This window comes from Coregonus clupeaformis, chromosome 17 (genome assembly GCF_020615455.1).
Source record: "Coregonus clupeaformis isolate EN_2021a chromosome 17, ASM2061545v1, whole genome shotgun sequence".
Taxonomy (NCBI): domain Eukaryota; kingdom Metazoa; phylum Chordata; class Actinopteri; order Salmoniformes; family Salmonidae; genus Coregonus; species Coregonus clupeaformis.
Genome location: NC_059208.1, coordinates 11740176 through 11760343, shown reverse-complemented (window position 1 = coordinate 11760343; position 20168 = coordinate 11740176). Strand labels below are relative to the sequence as shown.

Here is a 20168-nt window from a genome sequence, read left to right as displayed (position 1 = left end):
ATTCTCCTGTCTTATCACACTCACCCCTTCATTCAGAGAGAGAGAGGGAGAGAGACTAACTAGCTTCATATTATTTGGCCTCTAGTTGGACATGGAAGGGTTGTTAATAACGTGCCATGTCCATCTAATAATCATGTTGATGTATTGAAACACAACCCACTTGACATTTGCTGACATTTTCTGACATTTGTGTTTCAGAAAGAGGGGGGGGAGATAGGGGAGGAGAGAGAGGGAGAGAGAGAGAGAGAAACTGATTAACTTGCCATACAGAGAGGACCAGAGAGCTGGCTGGGACAAAGAGCAACTTAATAATGTCAGGGCCCTGTGTGTGTGTGTGTGTGTGTGTGTCTGTGTGTATGTCAGAGGAGCATGGTGGGAGGAGATATAGGAGGATGGGCTCATTGTAATGGCTGGAATGGAATAAATGTAATGGTATCAAACACATACAACATATGGAAACCACACTTGACTCCGTTCCATTGATTCCATTCCAGCCATTACAATGAGCCTGTCCTCCGATAACTCCTCCCACCAACCTCCTCTGGTGTGTGTGTTTATGCGTTGTTTTATTGAGAAGACCCCCATCCCAAACATTAATCTGCTGATTCCGCTAAATTCCCTGCACTAACACACCTGATCCGGCAATTCAAGATCTGGAGGCACAGCTGATTAGTAGAATTATTGTGTGTGTATGTATGTATGTATGTATGTATGTATGTATGTATGTATGTATGTATGTATATACACACACATATACAGTGGGGAGAACAAGTATTTGATACACTGCCGATTTTGCAGGTTTTCCTACTTACAAAGCATGTAGTGGTCTGTAATTTTGATCATAGGTACACTTCAACTGTGAGAGACGGAAACTAAAACAAAAATCCAGAAAATCACATTGTATGATTTTTAAGTAATTAATTTGCATTTTATTGCATGACATAAGTATTTGATACATCAGAAAAGCAGAACATAATATTTGTTACAGAAACCTTTGTTTGCAATTACAGAGATAATACGTTTCCTGTAGGTCTTGACCAGGTTTGCACACACTGCAGCAGGGATTTTGGCCCACTCCTCCATACAGACCTTCTCCAGATCCTTCAGGTTTCGGGGCTGTCGCTGGGCATTACGGACTTTCAGCTCCCTCCAAAGATTTTCTATTGGGTTCAGGTCTGGAGACTGGCTAGGCCACTCCAGGACCTTGAGATGCTTCTTACGGAGCCACTCCTTAGTTGCCCTGGCTGTGTGTTTCGGGTCGTTGTCATGCTGGAAGACCCAGCCACGACCCATCTTCAATGCTCTTACTGAGGGAAGGAGGTTGTTGGCCAAAATCTTGCGATACATGGCCCCATCCACCCTCCCCTCAATATGGTGCAGTCGTCCTGTCCCCTTTGCAGAAAAGCATCCCCAAAGAATGATGTTTCCACCTCCATGGTTCACGGTTGGGATGGTGTTCTTGAGGTTGTACTCATCCTTCTTCTTCCTCCAAACACGGCAAGTGGAGTTTAGACCAAAAAGCTATATTTTTGTCTCATCAGACCACATGACCTTCTCCCATTCCCCCTCTGGATCATCCAGATGGTCATTGGCAAACTTCAGACGGGCCTGGACATGCGCTGGCTTGAGCAGGGGGACCTTGCGTGCGCTGCAGGATTTTAATCCATGACGGCGTAGTGTGTTACTAATGGTTTTCTTTGAGACTGTGGTCCCAGCTCTCTTCAGGTCATTGACCAGGTCCTGCCGTGTAGTTCTGGGCTGATCCCTCACCTTCCTCATGATCATTGATGCCCCACGAGGTGAGATCTTGCATGGAACCCCAGACCGAGGGTGATTGACCGTCATCTTGAACTTCTTCCATTTTCTAATAATTGCGGCAACAGTTGTTGCCTTCTCACCAAGCTGCTTGCCTATTGTCCTGTAGCCCATCCCAGCATTGTGCAGGTCTACAATTTTATCCCTGATGTCCTTACACAGCTCTCTGGTCTTGGCCATTGTGGAGAGGTTGGAGTCTGTTTGATTGAGTGTGTGGACAGGTGTCTTTTATACAGGTAACGAGTTCAAACAGGTGCAGTTAATACAGGTAATGAGTGGAGAACAGGAGGGCTTCTTAAAGAAAAACTAACAGGTCTGTGAGAGCCGGAATTCTTACTGTTTGGTAGGTGATCAAATACTTATGTCATGCAATAAAATGCAAATGAATTACTTAAAAATCATACAATGTGATTTTCTGGATTTTTGTTTTAGATTATGTCTCTCACAGTTGAAGTGTACTTATGATAAAAATTACAGACCTCTACATGCTTTGTAAGTAGGAAAACCTGCAAAATCGGCAGTGTATCAAATACTTGTTCTCCCCACTGTATATACACACATACATTACCGTTCAAAAGTTTGGGGTGACTTAGAAATGTCCTTGTTTTCGAAAGAAAAGCAATTTTTTTGTCCATTAAAATAACATCAAATTGATCAGAAATACAGTGTAGACATTGTTAATGTTGTAAATGGCTATTGTTGCTGGAAACTGATGATTTTTAATGGAATATCTACATAGGCCCATTATCAGCAACCATCAGTCCTGTGTTCCAATGGCACGTTGTGTTTGCTAATCCAAGTTTATCATTTTAAAAGGCTAATTGGTCATTAGAAAACCCTTTTGCAATTATGTTAGCACAGCTGAAAACTGTTGTGCTGATTAAAGAAGCAATAAAACTGGCCTTCTTGAGACTAGTTGAGTATCTGGAGCATCAGCAATTGTGGGTTCGATTACAGGATCAAAATGGCCAGAAACAAATAACTTTCTTCTGAAACTCGTCAGTCTATTCTTGTTCTGAGAAATGAAGGCTCTCCTTATAATGTATCAACATACATTTTACATAGATAAAACCACATACCTGCATCCAAAAGAAAAGACAAAACATTTGTAGAGCACAAATATGTTCTGCCCATTGTCGCCTCTTTCTACAACAGACGCACAATACAAAGGACTGGGATCAGTCGAGGAGCTAGCCATTGTTCGCACATACAATACCTTAGCTAGCTAGTAACCACATGTTGAATTCAGAATGTTAATATCATCCTAAAAAGTACAATTAAATCGTAAAAATACCATCCACTTATGAGTTAACTCTAAATATACAACATTATTCATGAAGAAGACACTATGTGTATGACTTTGTGCTTAAAGGAATCTAACTTTTCTGAAGACGACAGAAAAAGCGTGCCTACCTCTCATAGTGCATCAAAATTATTTGACGAGCACGCAGGGCAAAACGTAAGTACACACTCCCCTATTCCCAGGATGCAGGCATGCATAATAACAAATCAACATGCTATATTAATACATTTAACCTCAGTTTCACAATTCCTGACATTTAATCCTAGTAAAAATTCCCTGTTTTAGGTCAGTTAGGATCACCACTTTATTTTAAGAATGTGAAATGTCAGAATAATAGTGGAGAGAATGATTTCAGCTTTTATTTCTTTCATCACATTCCCAGTGGGTCAGAAGTTTACATACACTCAATTAGTATTTGGTAGCATTGCCTTTAAATTGTTTAACTTGGGTCAAACGTTCCACAAGCTTCCCACAATAAGTTGGGTGAATTTTGGCCCATTCCTCCTTTAAAGAGCTGGTGTAACTGAGTCAGGTTTGTAGGCCTCCTTGCTCACACACGCTTTTTCAGATCTGCACACAAATGTTCTATAGGATTGAGGTCAGGGCTTTGTGATGGCCACTCCAATACCTTGACTTGTAAGTATGCTTGGGGTCATTGTCCATTTGGAAGACCCATTTACGACCAAACTTTAACTTCCTGACTGATGTCTTGAGATGTTGCTTCAATATATCCACATACATTTCCTTCCTCATGATGCCATCTATTTTTGTGGAGTGCACCAGTCCCTCCTGCAGCAAAGCACCCCCACAGCATGATGCGGTCACCCCCGTGCTTCACGGTTGGGATGGTGTTCTTCGGCTTGCAAGGCACCCCCTTTTTCCTCCAAACATAACGATGGTCATTATGGCCAAACAGTTCTATTTTTGTTTCATCAGACCAGAGGACATTTCTCCAAAAAGTACGATCTTTGTCCCCATGTGCAGTTGCAAACCGTAGTCTGGCTTTTTTATGGCGGTTTTGGAGCAGTGGCTTCTTCCTTGCTGAGCGGCCTTTCAGGTTATGTCGATATAGGACTCGTTTTACTGTGGATATAGATACTTTTGTACCTGTTTCCTCCAGCATCTTCACAAGGTCCTTTGTTGTTGTACTGGGATTGATTTGCACTTTTCGTACCAAAGTACTTTCATCCCTAGGAGAGAGAACGCATCTCCTTCCTGAGCAGTATGATTGCTGCGTGGTCCTATGGTGTTTATACTTGCGTACTATTGTTTGTACAGATGAACGTGGTACCTTCAGGCGTTTGGAAATTGCTCCCAAGGATGAACCAGACTTGTGGAGGTCTACCATTTTTTTCTAAAGCCATGACATAATTTTCTGGAATTTTCCAAGCTGTTTAAAGCACAGTCAACTTAGTGTATGTAAACGTCTGACCCACTGGAATTGTGATACAGTGAATTATAAGTTAAATAATTTGTCTGTAAACAATTGTTGGAAAAATTACTTGTGTCATGCACATAGTAGATGTCCTAACCGACTTGCCAAAACTATAGTTTGTTAACAAGAAATTTGTGGAGTGGTTGAAAAACGAGTTTTAATGACTCCAACCTAAGTGTATGTAAACTTCCGACTTCAACTAATATATATATATATATATATATATATATGAATGAGAAAGAGAGAGAGAGAGAGAGAATTAGTAGAGAGAGAGGGGGAGTTGACAGATGACTCAGTGACAGAGCAGCTTAGCTAGTCAGATAGCTGAGACCATAAAAGTTGTAGATAAATCAAATCAAATCAAATTTTATTGGTCACATGCGCCGAATACAACAGGTGCAGACATTACAGTGAAATGCTTGCTTACTTAGCCCTTAACCAACAGTGCATTTATTTTTTACAAAAAAAGTAAAAAATAAAACAACAACAAAAAAAGTGTTGAGAGAAAAAAGAGCAGAAGTAAAATAAAGTGACAGTAGGGAGGCTATATATACAGGGGGGTACCGTTGCAGAGTCAATGTGCGGGGGCACCGGCTAGTTGAGGTAATATGTACATGTGGGTAGAGTTAAAGTGACTATGCATAAATGTCTGTGTATAATAAGTCACGGTCTTTATGACAGTCAGCCATGCAGACAAACAAGAGTAAGCTACTTACTGTCATAAACGAACTAACTAACAGAACCTTGCATCAGACTGTGGCCTGATGCAACCATGATTTGAGGTCCACGCTACATACTGTATAAAATGTAATACATATTAATATGATTTAGTCTGTGACTTAGATAAAATGCATAGTGTGTTGTTGTTGTAGGCTACTTCTACTTTGCGAAACCAGTAGACTAGTCTGCTCAACAGTCTGTGTGAGTTGGTCCCCCTGGCCAGGGGGCATGTTTACAATGTATCCCCCCTCTATCTGAGTGCATGACGTATGTAAAGTAAACATAACAACATAACATAACGGATCAGATCACGTAAAGAAATTCGACTCACCTCGAGACCTGCTAGACTAGCACACAGAAACACACGGAGCTGAGAAACCGCGAGCCAAGAGTTTGACAATCGGTGTCGGTAAGCTATTCCTTTGATAAAACGACCAAACCAATGGGAAAATCTCCTGCAGTTTTCTCTTACGTTGTCCTCTTGAACTGGGTACACAGTCACACACAACATCCACTCACACTTAACACTGCACATCCACCAGCTTACTGCCACAAGTTCAACACACACACAACCAAACAAACGGAGGAAAACTCTTCGCTGATCTGCCTCCATACGCAGCTGACTCCTCCCCGTACAGGGAATCCCTCTCGTTAATAAAGCCACAGTCTTCAATATGTGCACCATCAAGCCAGACTAACAACATTTTTACAATGAGTGGAGCAAATGCAATCCATGACTATAAGCACATGCAAAGAGCACTTCATTGCTATCATGTCTGTTCCATGATATCAACATTACTTTTTTAAATATGATTTGAAGCTACCCATCCTTTGTTCACTAAAACCTAAATGACCAAAAACCCAATTACATGTAGCAATATTTCCCTTAGATTTGAGTTATGATACAGTATGTTAAAACAGTTGTACTAAGCTCATAAGGCATTTATAAGTTGTACTCTTTCAACAGGTATCTCTTTAATTTGTTGAAATTACTGTTGAAAATGCAGGACACAATATTGTAGACTGTGCATTTAAAAGGGGCAGTGCTGTCAAAAACGTGATTTTCCTGTGTTTTTATATATATATATATATATATATATATATATATATATATATATATATATATATATATATATATATCCACACTAAGAGGTTGGAACAATACTGTGAAATTGTGAAAATTATGATAATGCACTTGTTACGGATACAGGTATCCTGTGTTTTTGTGTGTTTCTACTCTTTCTGCCCTAATCACAGGTGTCCTGTATGTTCCTGATTGGTGGTCGTTGAGGTGTCTGCTGATTGGACCAATCAGTGAACATTCCTGTGAATAGCACCACCTGTTACTCGTTTGTTGAATCACACAGCCCATTGTATAAAACCAGACTTGTGTTTGTTGCAAGAGAGAGAGACTTTTTGCCATATGTGAGTATGGACACGGTGGTGTCCTGTGTGTTGTGTACGCACTAAATTGCTGATTACCCTATTGGTAACTTTGTTAGACTATATTTCTTTACCTGAGTGTGGATACTGTTGTATCCTGTGTACTTATTTAATTGCTGATTACCCTGTTTAGTAGCTTTGTGTGTTTTTGGGAAAAGGGGAGTTTAAGCTAGTTGCCCTTGGGCGTACATTACCCGTAGGAAGAAATCTGTCTATAAACACCAGTTAGACCTGAGCGGACCACCCACTGTATTTTTGTATGGTAGCAGTAGCCTAGCGGTTCTTTAGGCAGGCTAGATCAGTTTAGGGGGTTTTACACTATTGTTTCATTTCTTGGGTCCTGCTCAGCCCTTTTTCCCAAACCTTTACCGTGTGTTTAGTAATAAACCATTTAAGTTTGACGGTAGCTCATGGTTGTTGTGTCATTTTTGGTTCTCGCTGTTCCAGGTCACACTTATAATTTGCATAATTTATGTTACGGGTCTCATGTCCATCCACCCTAGACGTTTAGAGCCACGGGGTTCGTAACATAAAGTGGGGGCTCGTCTGGGATCTATCCCATGCTACTCGTGCAAATTAGTAAGTGTCTGGTTCAGTGTTGAGCTTAGCAGCTGTAACTACCTGTTTTTTTTTGTGTGTGTTCAGTAGTCGACTGGCTCGTGTAGTTAGTAGGATGGCTACTTTTGATTTGGAAGCATTTTTGGAAAACCCTACGTGGGAGATTTTTGAGAATTGTCGTAGAGTGGATCTACAGGCTTTGGCTGACCACTTTCCTGTACCCATACCGAGGGGTATAGTGAAAGCAGAAGTTAGGGAAGTAGTGCTAGCGATATTGTTAAACGAGCGAGTGCTTGAGTTACCGCCGCCTGAGTCTGCTGCTCCTGTAGGGGATGTGGTTGCTGTTCCTGTAAGCCCATCAGTGTCTGAGGACGAGACTAAGGCTCCAGCCACATTGCCCCGTTATGACCCCCTCTCCCCACTGACTGACAGTGATGCCAGGATGGATGTCCGCTCGACACGGCTCCAAATGGAGGCGGAAGAGCGGGCACAAATCAGGCAAGACAAGCTGGAGATGCGTAAAATGGAGCTAGAGGCAGAACAGGAGACGCGTAAGATAGAACAGGAGACGCGTAAGATGGAACTGGAGACGCGTAGGCTTGATCAAGAACTGGAGACGCGTAGGCTTGATCAAGAACTGGAGACGCGTAGGCTTGATCAAGAACTGGCGATGCGTAAAATGGAACTAGAGGCAGAAACAGCGAGGTTAGTCTCTGCTAATACTATGCCTGCTAGTGAGCCATCCTCACCAGCTGTGTCATCTGCTACGTTTGATATTAGTAGGCAGATCACCTTGGTACCTGTGTTCAGGGAGTCAGAGGTTGATTCCTATTTCAGTGTTTTTGAACGTATAGCGGTAGCATTGAAATGGCCCGACGAGGTATGGTGCCTATTACTTCAGTGTAAGCTAACAGGTAAAGCCCAAGAGGTTCTGGCAGCGCTACCTCTTGAAGACAGTTTGAATTATGAGGTGGTCAAAGCTACTGTTCTTCGTGCCTATGAGCTTGTTCCTGAGGCATATCGACAGAGATTTAGGTCTCATAAAAAGTCTCCTACTCAGACTTATGTGGAGTTTGCTAGAGACAAAGGAAATCTGTTTGACAAATGGCACAGTGCTAGTAAGGTAACTGATTTTAACTCTCTACGGGAGTTAATCTTGTTAGAAGAGTTTAAAAATTGTTTGCCGGAACGCATTGTAGTTTATCTGAACGAACAGAAAGTATCCTCACTGTCGGAAGCGTCTGTATTGGCAGACGAGTTTGTGTTGACGCATAAGAGCGTGTTTTCGGCTCGTACGGAGAGCAGGGCTGCGGAGTTGCTAACTTCTAGTCCTAGTCGACCAGCAGTACATCCAGCACGCCCAAAAGATGTGCGTCACTGTTTCTATTGTCATAAGGTGGGACATATGGTTAATGATTGCTTTCTGCTAAACGCAAACCGGGGATGCCTCAGCACGCCAGGCCGCCAACGGGTGTTGGGCTGATTCGTACGGTTGTAGGGCCGGAATCAAGACAGAAGCCTCATAGTGAATGTGGTTTGAAAGTCCCTGTCCCAGATCACAGTTATGAACCGTTCATTTTTGAGGGGTTTGTTTCTATATCAGATGATGAAGCGTCTCAGCGTCCAGTTAGAATCCTCAGAGATACTGGTGCGGCGCAGTCGTTCATACTAGCTGATGTGTTGCCCTTGTCTAATAATACATATTGTGGTTCCAGTGTGTTAGTACAAGGAATTGAAATGGGTTTCGTCCCAGTGCCATTGCACTTTGTGAACGTACACTCTGAGTTAGTCAGTGGATTGTTCAGAGTTGGCGTACGTCCGATGTTGCCAGTAAAAGGGGTGACCTTTATAATGGGCAACGATATTGCCGGAGGAAAGGTAATACCCATATTGGAGGTATTGGATAAAAGTGACCAGTCTCTCTCCGAGGAGCTGGCACAGGGTTATCCAGATGTGTTCCCCGCTTGTGCTGTCACACGTGCTCAAGCACGACAAGTGGGTGAAGTGGTAGATTTGTCAGACACGATTCTATTCAGAGAGTGTGACCCAGAGGATAGTTCGGGTGCTACCTCTGGTAAGCTGGTGCAGTCTGACCAACAGCCCAGAGAAAGGAAGAAGGATGTGGAACTGGTTGCTGAGGCAATACAGTTACCAGTTACTCGTGAGCAGCTGATCGCTAACCAACAGGTTGACATTAGCCTGGCTAAATGTTTTTCTAGTGTTGTCTCAGAGGACGAGCTAAAGAAGAAAAACATGGCATACTTCATTGATGGTAATCTCCTCATGCGTAAATGGACCTCCCATGTTGACGCTGGCGGAGATTGGAATGCTGTTTACCAAATAGTGATTCCTACAGCCTTTCGACAAAATGTTTTATCCCTCGCTCATGATCACCAGTGGTCCGGACATCTGGGAGTCACCAAGACTTATGATCGAGTTTTGCGACATTTCTTTTGGCCTGGCTTAAAACAAGATGTGGCTCAGTTCTGTCGGACTTGCCACACCTGTCAAGTAGTTGGGAAACCGAACCAGGTTATTTCCCCGCGCCTCTTTGTCCCATACCGGCCATAGGTGAACCATTCGAACATGTGATGGTTGATTGTGTTGGACCATTACCGAAAACAAAATCTGGTAACCAGTTTATGTTGACAATTATGTGTGTGGCCACCAGGTACCCAGAGGCCATTCCTCTGCGAAGGATTACTGCTCGGTGGTGAGTAAAGCGTTGATCAAATTCTTCTCAACTTTTGGATTACCTAAGGTGATACAAACTGATCAGGGTACGAATTTCCTTTCTAAACTTTTCAAACAAGTGTTAAAATCCTTGTCAGTTACACACCGTGTGTCAAGCGCATATCACCCAGAGTCTCAGGGTGCGCTTGAACGTTGGCATCAGACCCTGAAGTCTATGCTCCGTAAATATTGCTTGGAATCTGAGAAAGATTGGGATGAGGGAGTTCCTCTAGTATTGTTTGCTGTCCGTGAGACAGTACAGGAATCCCTAGGGTTCAGCCCAGCTGAACTGGTGTTTGGACACACCATGAGAGGACCTATGAAAGTCCTTAAGGATCAGTTTTTGTCACAAGAGTTGTGTGTGAAAGAAAATGTGTTGGACTACGTTAGTCGCTTTCGTGAGCGCCTACATGCTGCCTGTGCTCTAGCAAAGGAAGCGCTGTCTTCCTCACAGAAACGGATGAAACGACACTATGACACACAGGCTGTTTCTCGTTCACTGCAGCCAGGTGACCGAGTTCTTGTGTTGTTGCCTGTGCCAGGAGCGTCATTGTCAGCACGTTTCTCTGGTCCTTATGTCATTGAAAAGAAACTAACTGAAACTGACTATGTGATACAGACTCCTGATAGAAAACGCCAATCTCGTGTGTGCCACGTTAACATGTTGAAGACATACCACAACAGACCCGTTACTCAGGTAGACAGTCCAGAGAAACTGGCCGAGTCGGCTGTCTCTGTTGCTGCTACAGCTGTAGTGGGAGGTCATGTTAATGATGTGGACGGAGATGGTTTGGAGTTGCGCAATACTCAGCAGCAGTGTGCTAGATTGCCCAATTCAGAGATGCTGCTGTCTCTCCCGTCAAGCCTGATTCATTTAACGGACAGACAGTCAGATGATATTGTGAGACTATTACACAGCTTTCCATGTCTTTTTAATGATGTTCCTACATGTACAAATGTGTTAGAACATGACATTAATGTTGGAAACGCTGCACCTATCAAGCAACATCCTTATCGTGTCAACGTCGCTAAGAGAAAGATAATGAGGGGTGAGGTCGGTTATTTGCTGGAGAATAACCTGGCTATGCCAAGTTCAAGTCCTTGGAGTTCTCCGTGCATTCTGGTTCCTAAACCTGATGGGACATCCAGATTATGTACGGACTATCGGAAGGTCAATGCTGTCACAGTGCCCGACTCGTTCCCGTTACCCAGACTGGATGACTGTATTGATACTGTTGGTGCTGCTACTTATGTAACCAAACTAGATCTTCTAAAAGGTTACTGGCAGGTGCCGTTAACCCCACGTGCCTCCGACATCTCTGCCTTTGTGACCCCAGATCACTTCCTACAATATGCTGTCATGGCATTTGGGATGCGGAACGCACCAGCCACTTTCCAACGCCTGGTTAACACAGTATTGGCTGGAGTTCCTAATTGTAGTGCTTACCTTGATGATCTGGTCATTTATTCAACTGAGTGGTCTGATCATGTTAAAACTCTAAGGGTAGTGTGTGAACGTCTAGCAACCGCTTCTCTAACCCTGAACTTAGCAAAGTGCGAGTTTGGGAAGGCCACTGTTACTTATCTGGGTAAACAGGTCGGCCATGGTCAGGTGCGCCCTGTAGATGCCAAGGTCTCAGCTATAAACGCATTTCCCGCACCTACCACCAGAAGAGAGCTACGCCGTTTTTTAGGGATGGTTGGCTACTACCGTAGTTTCTGTAAAAATTTCTCTGCGGTAGTTGCTCCATTAACGGATTTGCTCAGTCCGGCGAGAAAATTTGTATGGTCTGAAGATTGTTGTACTGCTTTCAACACTGCTAAAGCACTCTTGTGTAGTACTCCTGTTCTTGCTGCGCCAGATTTTGAGCGGCCGTTTAAACTGGAGGTAGATGCAAGTGCCAGAGGTGCTGGTGCTGTTCTACTGCAGCAAGACCAGAGTGGAGTGGACCATCCTGTCTGTTATTTTTCACGGAAATTTAACAAATGTCAGACAAACTATTCCACCATTGAACAAGAAGCTCTAGCTTTGTTGTTAGCTCTGCAGTACTTTGAAGTTTATGTTGGTTCCAGTGCATTACCAGTAATAGTGTATACTGACCATAACCCCTTAGTGTTTCTCCACCGGATGTACAACCAGAACCAACGCCTTATGCGTTGGGCACTTGTCGTGCAAAAATATAATTTGGAGATCCGCCACAAAAAGGGGTTAGATAATGTGTTGGCAGATGCTTTGTCTCGTGTGTAATGATCTAGGGTTTTTTTTTGGTTATCCCGGCAGGAGGATTATTGAATTTTGGGTGTTGTGATGGTACGTGTGTCGCAAACCATTTTGGTTTGCTCTTTTAAGGGTGGGAGTGTTACGGATACAGGTATCCTGTGTTTTTGTGTGTTTCTACTCTTTCTGCCCTAATCACAGGTGTCCTGTATGTTCCTGATTGGTGGTCGTTGAGGTGTCTGCTGATTGGACCAATCAGTGAACATTCCTGTGAATAGCACCACCTGTTACTCGTTTGTTGAATCACACAGCCCATTGTATAAAACCAGACTTGTGTTTGTTGCAAGAGAGAGAGACTTTTTGCCATATGTGAGTATGGACACGGTGGTGTCCTGTGTGTTGTGTACGCACTAAATTGCTGATTACCCTATTGGTAACTTTGTTAGACTATATTTCTTTACCTGAGTGTGGATACTGTTGTATCCTGTGTACTTATTTAATTGCTGATTACCCTGTTTAGTAGCTTTGTGTGTTTTTTTGGGAAAAGGGGAGTTTAAGCTAGTTGCCCTTGGGCGTACATTACCCGTAGGGAAGAAATCTGTCTATAAACACCAGTTAGACCTGAGCGGACCACCCACTGTATTTTTGTATGGTAGCAGTAGCCTAGCGGTTCTTTAGGCAGGCTAGATCAGTTTAGGGGGTTTTACACTATTGTTTCATTTCTTGGGTCCTGCTCAGCCCTTTTTCCCAAACCTTTACCGTGTGTTTAGTAATAAACCATTTAAGTTTGACGGTAGCTCATGGTTGTTGTGTCATTTTTGGTTCTCGCTGTTCCAGGTCACACTTATAATTTGCATAATTTATGTTACGGGTCTCATGTCCATCCACCCTAGACGTTTAGAGCCACGGGGTTCGTAACAGCACTTTTAGTGTAAGACCTCTTTGAAAAGACAGCCTGAAAATTCAGCTTGTTTGGCTGGGTGGGGTTTTTGGACCGCCTGGTGATGTATAATTGAATAGACCAATGACAAAGAGAGTTTGCCCTCCTCTCTGCCAATAACAGCTAGTTTTCAGGTTACACATCACTCCCCATTAGGCTCCTCCAATTAGGCATCTCTCTCAGACCACTTTTTCTTGTTTAGTTTTGACCATTTTAATTGAAAACAATCACAGTAAGGTACTTAATTTTTACCCAGAAATGATTTGATATTGAGATAAAAAAAAACAGCTGCATTTAACCTTTGAAGTGGAGGCATAACCCTCTGAGGACTGTAGTGATCTACAACTTCTGATTATTGTTTCCTGAAAAGCTAATGTAACCATGCATCATTGTCTAAATCACCTGCTAATCTATGTGGCCTAAATTTGCAACAAAAACATTTCCTAATCTTGTTTTTGTTTGAGGAGATTCAGTCATTGGTTTAACATGGATCCGGTTGTAATGAGGTACTGTATCAACAGAACAAACCTCTGAACACACAGATTTGAGAGACAGAACTTTTTAGTTTTTTTGTTCTGACCGGCAATGAACTCTACACATATGCTCCAAATCTGACCTTTTTTTGGCTGGTTGTTAACAGGTCTGTAGTGTACATGGGTGTGTGTGCGTTCCCATGCACGTGTGTGTGTGCGCCCGTGTGTGTGCACGTGCATTTGCATGTGTGTACTGTGTCCCTTTTTCCTCCTATAGTCAGTCAGTTAGTCAGTCAGTCAATCAGTTATGAGGTCAGAGGTTGATCTGTAGATTATAATACTGAGAACAGAACAGAAGCTTTGATTCACTGATAACACAACATTCCTCTCATACAGTACATCACGACACATCTGGCTGCTATATCACACACACACAAACAAACACACGCATGTGCACGCACGCACACACACACACACACACACATCAATCCACCCTCCACGGTCTTAGAATAGGATTGCTGATCATGGATCAGGTTCCCCGTCTATAAAGTCTCGTCCACCAGCTGGATCCCTCTCTGTCTAGCCTTCTGTATTGTGTGGTAGGATTTAGCCTGAGGCCGAGGTTACCCCTGTCCATGGTTGTGTCATAAATGGCACCCTATTTCCTAGTTAGTGCACTTCTTTTAAGCAGGGCCCATAGGGTCAAAAGTAGTGCACTATAGGCCTTGGTCAAAAGTTGTGCATTACATAGGGAATAGGGTGCCATTTGGGACCTCGACCATGTAATCTTACTCAATATGTTCTAAAAGGCCAAACTGGCCCGTGTTCCATCTCCCAGGGCCTGGTGTAGATGCGCTGTAGACCGCTGTAGGTGTTTGAGTTGGAAGAACAGCCTCCCATCTGGCACAAGGAATACCCACTACTGGAATAGAATACTGAGAAACACAAGAACATCATTCTCCTTTCAACAGAATTATAAACGATTGCTTTCTCCTTTTCTTTTCCATTTCTCCCTTTTCCTGAACCTGCAAGTCCTCTCTTTTTCCAGCAACTCCTTAAAATACATTGAGCAATAGTCAGTGGAGGAATTAGATATAGCCTCAAATGGACAGATGGAATGAATTGGAATGTGTGAAACACACTGGATGCAGATGGGTTTTCACCAAGAGAAAGGCGATGGAATTGTACAGCTTTGTTAGGATTTAAAACAAGCATATTCATGTCATGTGAAACAAATGATGAATACCAAACTGCCGATACAGAGTGTATAGGTAGGTTAGGGTAAATTAGTCTAGGTGTAAAAGTGCATTCTATTCTGCTCCAATCGGACTACCAACTTTCTGCACAACACACAACTCAAAGGCAACCATCCTAGTCAACAGAGCAAGTCTAGTCTAGTTTTAAATTGGTTTGAATCCGGGGTCTGCTATGGCAGGGATGGATAGCATGATACTAGAAGTATAACTTCCCCCTCTTTCCCTCCCTCTTTCCCCCTCCCCCAAACCCCTGCCTCTGTCCATCCTTCCCTCGCTGCCTCCCTCCTTCTCTCCCTCCCTACTCTCTTAGAAAAAAAGGTGCTATATAGAACCTAAAACGATTATTTGGCTGTCCCCATAGGAGAACCATTTTTGGTTCCAGGTAGAACCCTTTTGGGTTCCATGTAAAACCTTTTCCACAGAGGGTTCTACATATAACCCAAAATAGTTCTACCTGGAACCAAAAAGGGTTATATCTGGAACCAAAAAGGGTTCTCCTTTGGGGACAACCAAAGAAACCCTTTGGAACCCTTTTTCCTAAGAGTGTATAGCTTCACAGAGGATGTGCTGTTTTCCCATTCCAGCTTCCTTACTAAGCTGATAACCTCAGTGTCTAGTTTTCTCTATCTGCCTTATGTGCTGTGCTATCAGGACACACACACACGACTCCCAGCATACAGTACCTTTCCATTCAGACTGTCCACTGAAAGGCTCAGCTTCCCATGAACACGCTAATGTCCATGACGAGACCATTGCTGCAACCTCTTAACCCCACCCCTACACCCCCACTGAGGAGCTGTGGAACATTCCCTTTAAAACGTCAAACATATCCCTTCTAAGAACAACTAGAACAAAACAAATGAGGGAGAGGAGGAGGGAGGGAGGGAGGGCGGGAGAAAGGTATAAGGGGAACGGGGCAAAGGGGGGAGGAATGAGTATGACTGTTCTCATAGGAGTGTAGTGTGCAGGAGTGAGCCCAGCGTCTGATAGCCTAGTCCACCCTGTGATACACTGCAGTGTGATGGTTCATTTCCTATATTAACAACAAGGGCAGGGTGGAGTGACACACACACACACATATATGCAAGCAAGCACACATACACGCACACACATGCAGTCACGCACACGCACACACACACACACACAGAAACAGAGTTAGCAGGGTTTGAGTGGCAGCTGAAGTTAGGGTTGAATAAACAGTAGTCCTGATAACCCCAGGATTGACAAGGCCACCCTGATTGTCTTATCTCGTAGCCATAGACCGGGACTCTGGCCAAAGGCCAATAGAAACAGGACAGAGAAGCCTGTGGCCCAATCAGTGGAGAGAAAACATCCTGTGGAGTGATACAGAAAAAGCAGGGGAACCTATCGGGGGCAGGGGTAGGAGGCATATGAGGTGAGGGAATGTGCTGCAGGTACTGTCTGTCACAGTGTGTGCGTATGTGAATGTGTTGTTCAGATGCATTATGTTGTGTATATATGATAGAGGGAACCTGTTCACACTCAGACACCGCCTGTTCACACTCAGACACCTCTGACACTGCTTGTTATTAAGCTCGTGGATGGCAGGGAGCTAAACCCCATGATGTACTGGGCTGTCCGCACCACCCTCTGTAGCGCCTTGCGGTCAAGGGCGGTGCATTTGCCTTACCAAACGGTGATGCAGTCAGTCAAGATGCTCTCGATGGTGCAGCTGTAGAACTTATTGAGGAGCCGATGGCCCATGCCAAATCTTTTCAGCCTCCTGGGGGAAGAGGTGCTGCTGTGCCCTCTGCACGACTGTGTGGGTGCGTGTGGACCATGTTAAGTCCTTAGTGATGTGGACGCCAAGGAACTGCTCTCCCATCTTTCTCCTATAGTCCACAATCAGCTCCTTGGTCTTACTGGCATTGAGGGAGAGGTTGTTGTCCTGGCACCACACTGCTAAGTCTCTGACCTGCTCCCTGTAGGCTGTCATCGCCGTCGGTGATCAGGCCTACCACTGTCGTGTCTTCAGCAAACTTGATGATGGTGTTGGTGCAGTGGAGTGGATCTAGAGTGTCTGGGATGATGGTGTTGATGTTTGTCATGACCAGCCTTTCAAAGCACTTCATAATTACAGATGTAAGTGCTACAGGGCGATAGTCATTTAGGCAGGTTACCTTGGAGCTCTTGGGAACATGGACAATGGTGGTCAGCTTGAAACATGTTGGGATTACAGACTGGGACAAGGAGAGATGGAAAATGTCTGTGAAGACACTTGCCAGCTGGTCTGCGCATGCTTTGAGGACGAGGGAGGGCTTTGTATGCGTTTCTGTGGGTAGAATAAAAGTGGTCTAGAGTTTTAGAGCCCCTAGTGGTGCAGGAGACATGTTGGGAGAAGTGTGGTAGGATGGTTTTAAGTCTCCCCACGTTAAAGTCTCCGCCAACTCTCTTGGTAGATAAAAGGGCCTTCAGTTTACCATTAGCTATTCTATATCAGGTGAGCAAAAGCTTGAGATTTCTTTCACACTTGAAGCAGCACACAGTTGTTATTTATCAAAAAACACACTCCACCTCCTATCAACTTACCCGAAGCCACCGTCCGATCCTGCTGCTGCATGGAGAATCCACAGAGTACTACGTGCATAGCGTCATCATCCAGCCACGTTTCAGTAAGACATATAATATTACAGCTTTTCAAGTCTCTATGATAGGAGACCTTCGAATGAAGCTCGTCCATCTTATTCTCGAGTGACTGGACATTTGCCAAAGGAACGGAGGGGAGCACCTTTCGGTTTTCTCTTCACCTCAATTTCACCAGGACTCCACCTCGTCTCCCACGTCTACGCCTGCGCCGTTTTGGTATCCCATGGAACAAAGGCTCCATATGAACAGTGGAACAGCTGAGTCAGAGTTGAAGTCGTATTTGAAGTTGAAATCGAGGTTAGTAACTGTCGATCTGATGTCCAGAAGTGCTTGACAGTCATAATATGTGATAATAGTGTGAACTTTCTGTACAAATAAAGATAAAACACGATAAAAGTCACTCCGCCGGCGCCATCTTGTGCGTGAGTGTTTGTGTGTGCATGCCTGTGTGTGTGTGTGTGCATGTGTGTGTGAATGGGATGGAACGAGTGTGTGTACTGTATGTTACTGTCTGTTGATGTATTGAATTGTGTCACAGGGCTTCTATTCCATCAACATCCTGGCTAAGGCCTGCTGATGTTTCTACCACAACCACCTCCTCAGATGGCCTGTTCAAACACTAATTAGCAGCCGAGGTACGTTACGTAAGGAGTTCAACAACACAGATGAACATTCCACCTCCTGAACATCACTGATGGGCAGACAGTGTTTTCATGGGAGAACGGGTGAGAGGTAACACAGCATTTCCTGGTTGGTAACAGTCGCAAATAGGCCTGGGACGCATCTCAAATGGCAACCTGGTCAAAAGGGCTCTGGTCAAAAGTAGTGCACTAAATAGCGAATAGGGTGCCATTTGGGATGAGGCCCTGAACACAAACATGTTGATGGAGAGGCAGGAGGGAGACAGGAAGGAAGGAAGGAAGGGACAGACAGGATGGCCCTTAGTGACGCAGCCATGCAGCACCCCCAAAATAAACAACGTTTCCCCATCAGTCACCACACCACACTGTAGTGCTTCCCCTAAGTGCTTGGCTTTGTGGTGAATCAAGCCCTCTGATTCACAGTGATAACACAAACACACACACATGCCTGCACACATACTCACACACGTATGCATGAACACACGCACACACACACACACACAAAACACACACACTCTCCACTAACAACCCGCTCACCTCTTCACTCTCTCTATCAAGTGGTGGCTGGCTGGGCACATCACTTCTTACAGTAACAGTAGAGTGGCAGAGGGGAAGTGAGCAACAATAAGCACCGACTACAGGTCTGATTTATCGATACTTCCTGTTTCTCTCTGTTTTTCCCACATTCCCCAGTGAGGACAGGAAGCAGGAAGTCATCCTTTCAGGAAGTGGGAGACAGGGAGCTTCCTGTCTTTGTTGGGAGGTGGGGAGTCTGTCAGAGGGGGGAGAGAACACACACACATACGCTGAAACTTCCCCAGGACATAACAAAAGAGGACAGAACAGAGGAGACGATGACATATGTTGTTCTTCTCCCTTTACAGAAACACACTGTGGGACAGCTCAGATAGTTAGTGAGGCCTTTGGCTCACCACATCACGCACCACACACGCAAATTTGGTCTTCATGTAGGGTTTGATCATTCCCCTGCAGGGGATATTGTCTGGGGTGACACCACCACCTAGTGGTCTAATGGCCATATGAAGGGACTGGGGTGATGTACTGGGCACGTATCCACAAAGCATATCTGAGTAGGAATGCTGATCTACGATCCATATAATCGTATTCATTATTATCTAAAAGGCAAAACTGATCCTAGATCAGTACTCCTACTCTGATATGCTTTGTGGATACGGGCCCTGATCACCAGACAAGCTTCTTAGTTCCTGGTTGAAGTTAAATTCCTTTTTCACTAGGGGGCAATGTTACAGAAGGTCCAAAAATTTAAATATGTATGATGATATGATTGAGTGATTGATTATCAGTCAGGGTGCACTAGTCTCTGAAAGTCCCCCGTAGGTTTTGCATTCCCCCACCAGTTGTAAAATAAGGACCTTGTAGCAGCCATAAGGGAAATGCAACAGCTTCAGATCAAATTCTTAATAATAAACAAATTCTTATTTAGACCTACAATCAAACTGAACAGCATTAACGGTCCTGGGCCTAGCTCAGGTGAAGAGATCACGTACTAATTCATTATGAGTAACAGTGGCCTGGGACAGCCAGGCTTCGCTCATATTATTAGTGAAACCCTGTGACAGAGGCTAGACTGAGGCCATGTCCGAATATCCGTACTTGCACTCTAAATAGTAGCCTAGGCATTTTGGGTATGCAAAAAAATAAAGTTTTATAGTAGGCCAATGTGAAATATCTGAAATGTAGTATGCTTTAAATGCCAGGATGTCATACTCATTTTCAGCTTTTCATCTAGTAGAATCAGAGACGGAAGAGGAAGCGAGACATCCCACTCCCTACATTTTTTCTGGTTCATATACAGTAAAAAAACGAAGTAGACCAGACCCAGCTGCTATCGCATTAGTGTCTATGGGAGAGCCACCCCTTAAGTAGACAGTAACTTTTAAACTTTTTTTCAATGGTAAACGGCCTGAGTGGGACATCTTTCATTAAATCACCATCTTTGGTAGATTTCGCTGACCCACATCATCTTGAGACCCATGTCTGACGA

General features: G+C 44.0%; 1 protein-coding gene across 1 annotated transcript in view; it reads right to left on the bottom strand.

Annotated features, from left to right (window-relative positions):
- The window catches only part of LOC121586598 (growth factor receptor-bound protein 10), a 55046-nt gene extending 48806 nt beyond the window's left edge, over positions 1–6240 (bottom strand). The window contains exon 1 of the mRNA XM_041903416.2: positions 5605–6240. The gene's annotated coding sequence lies outside the window, so the exon portion shown is untranslated. The remainder of the gene's footprint in view (positions 1–5604) is intronic.
- Positions 6241–20168: the final 13928 nt, after the last annotated feature.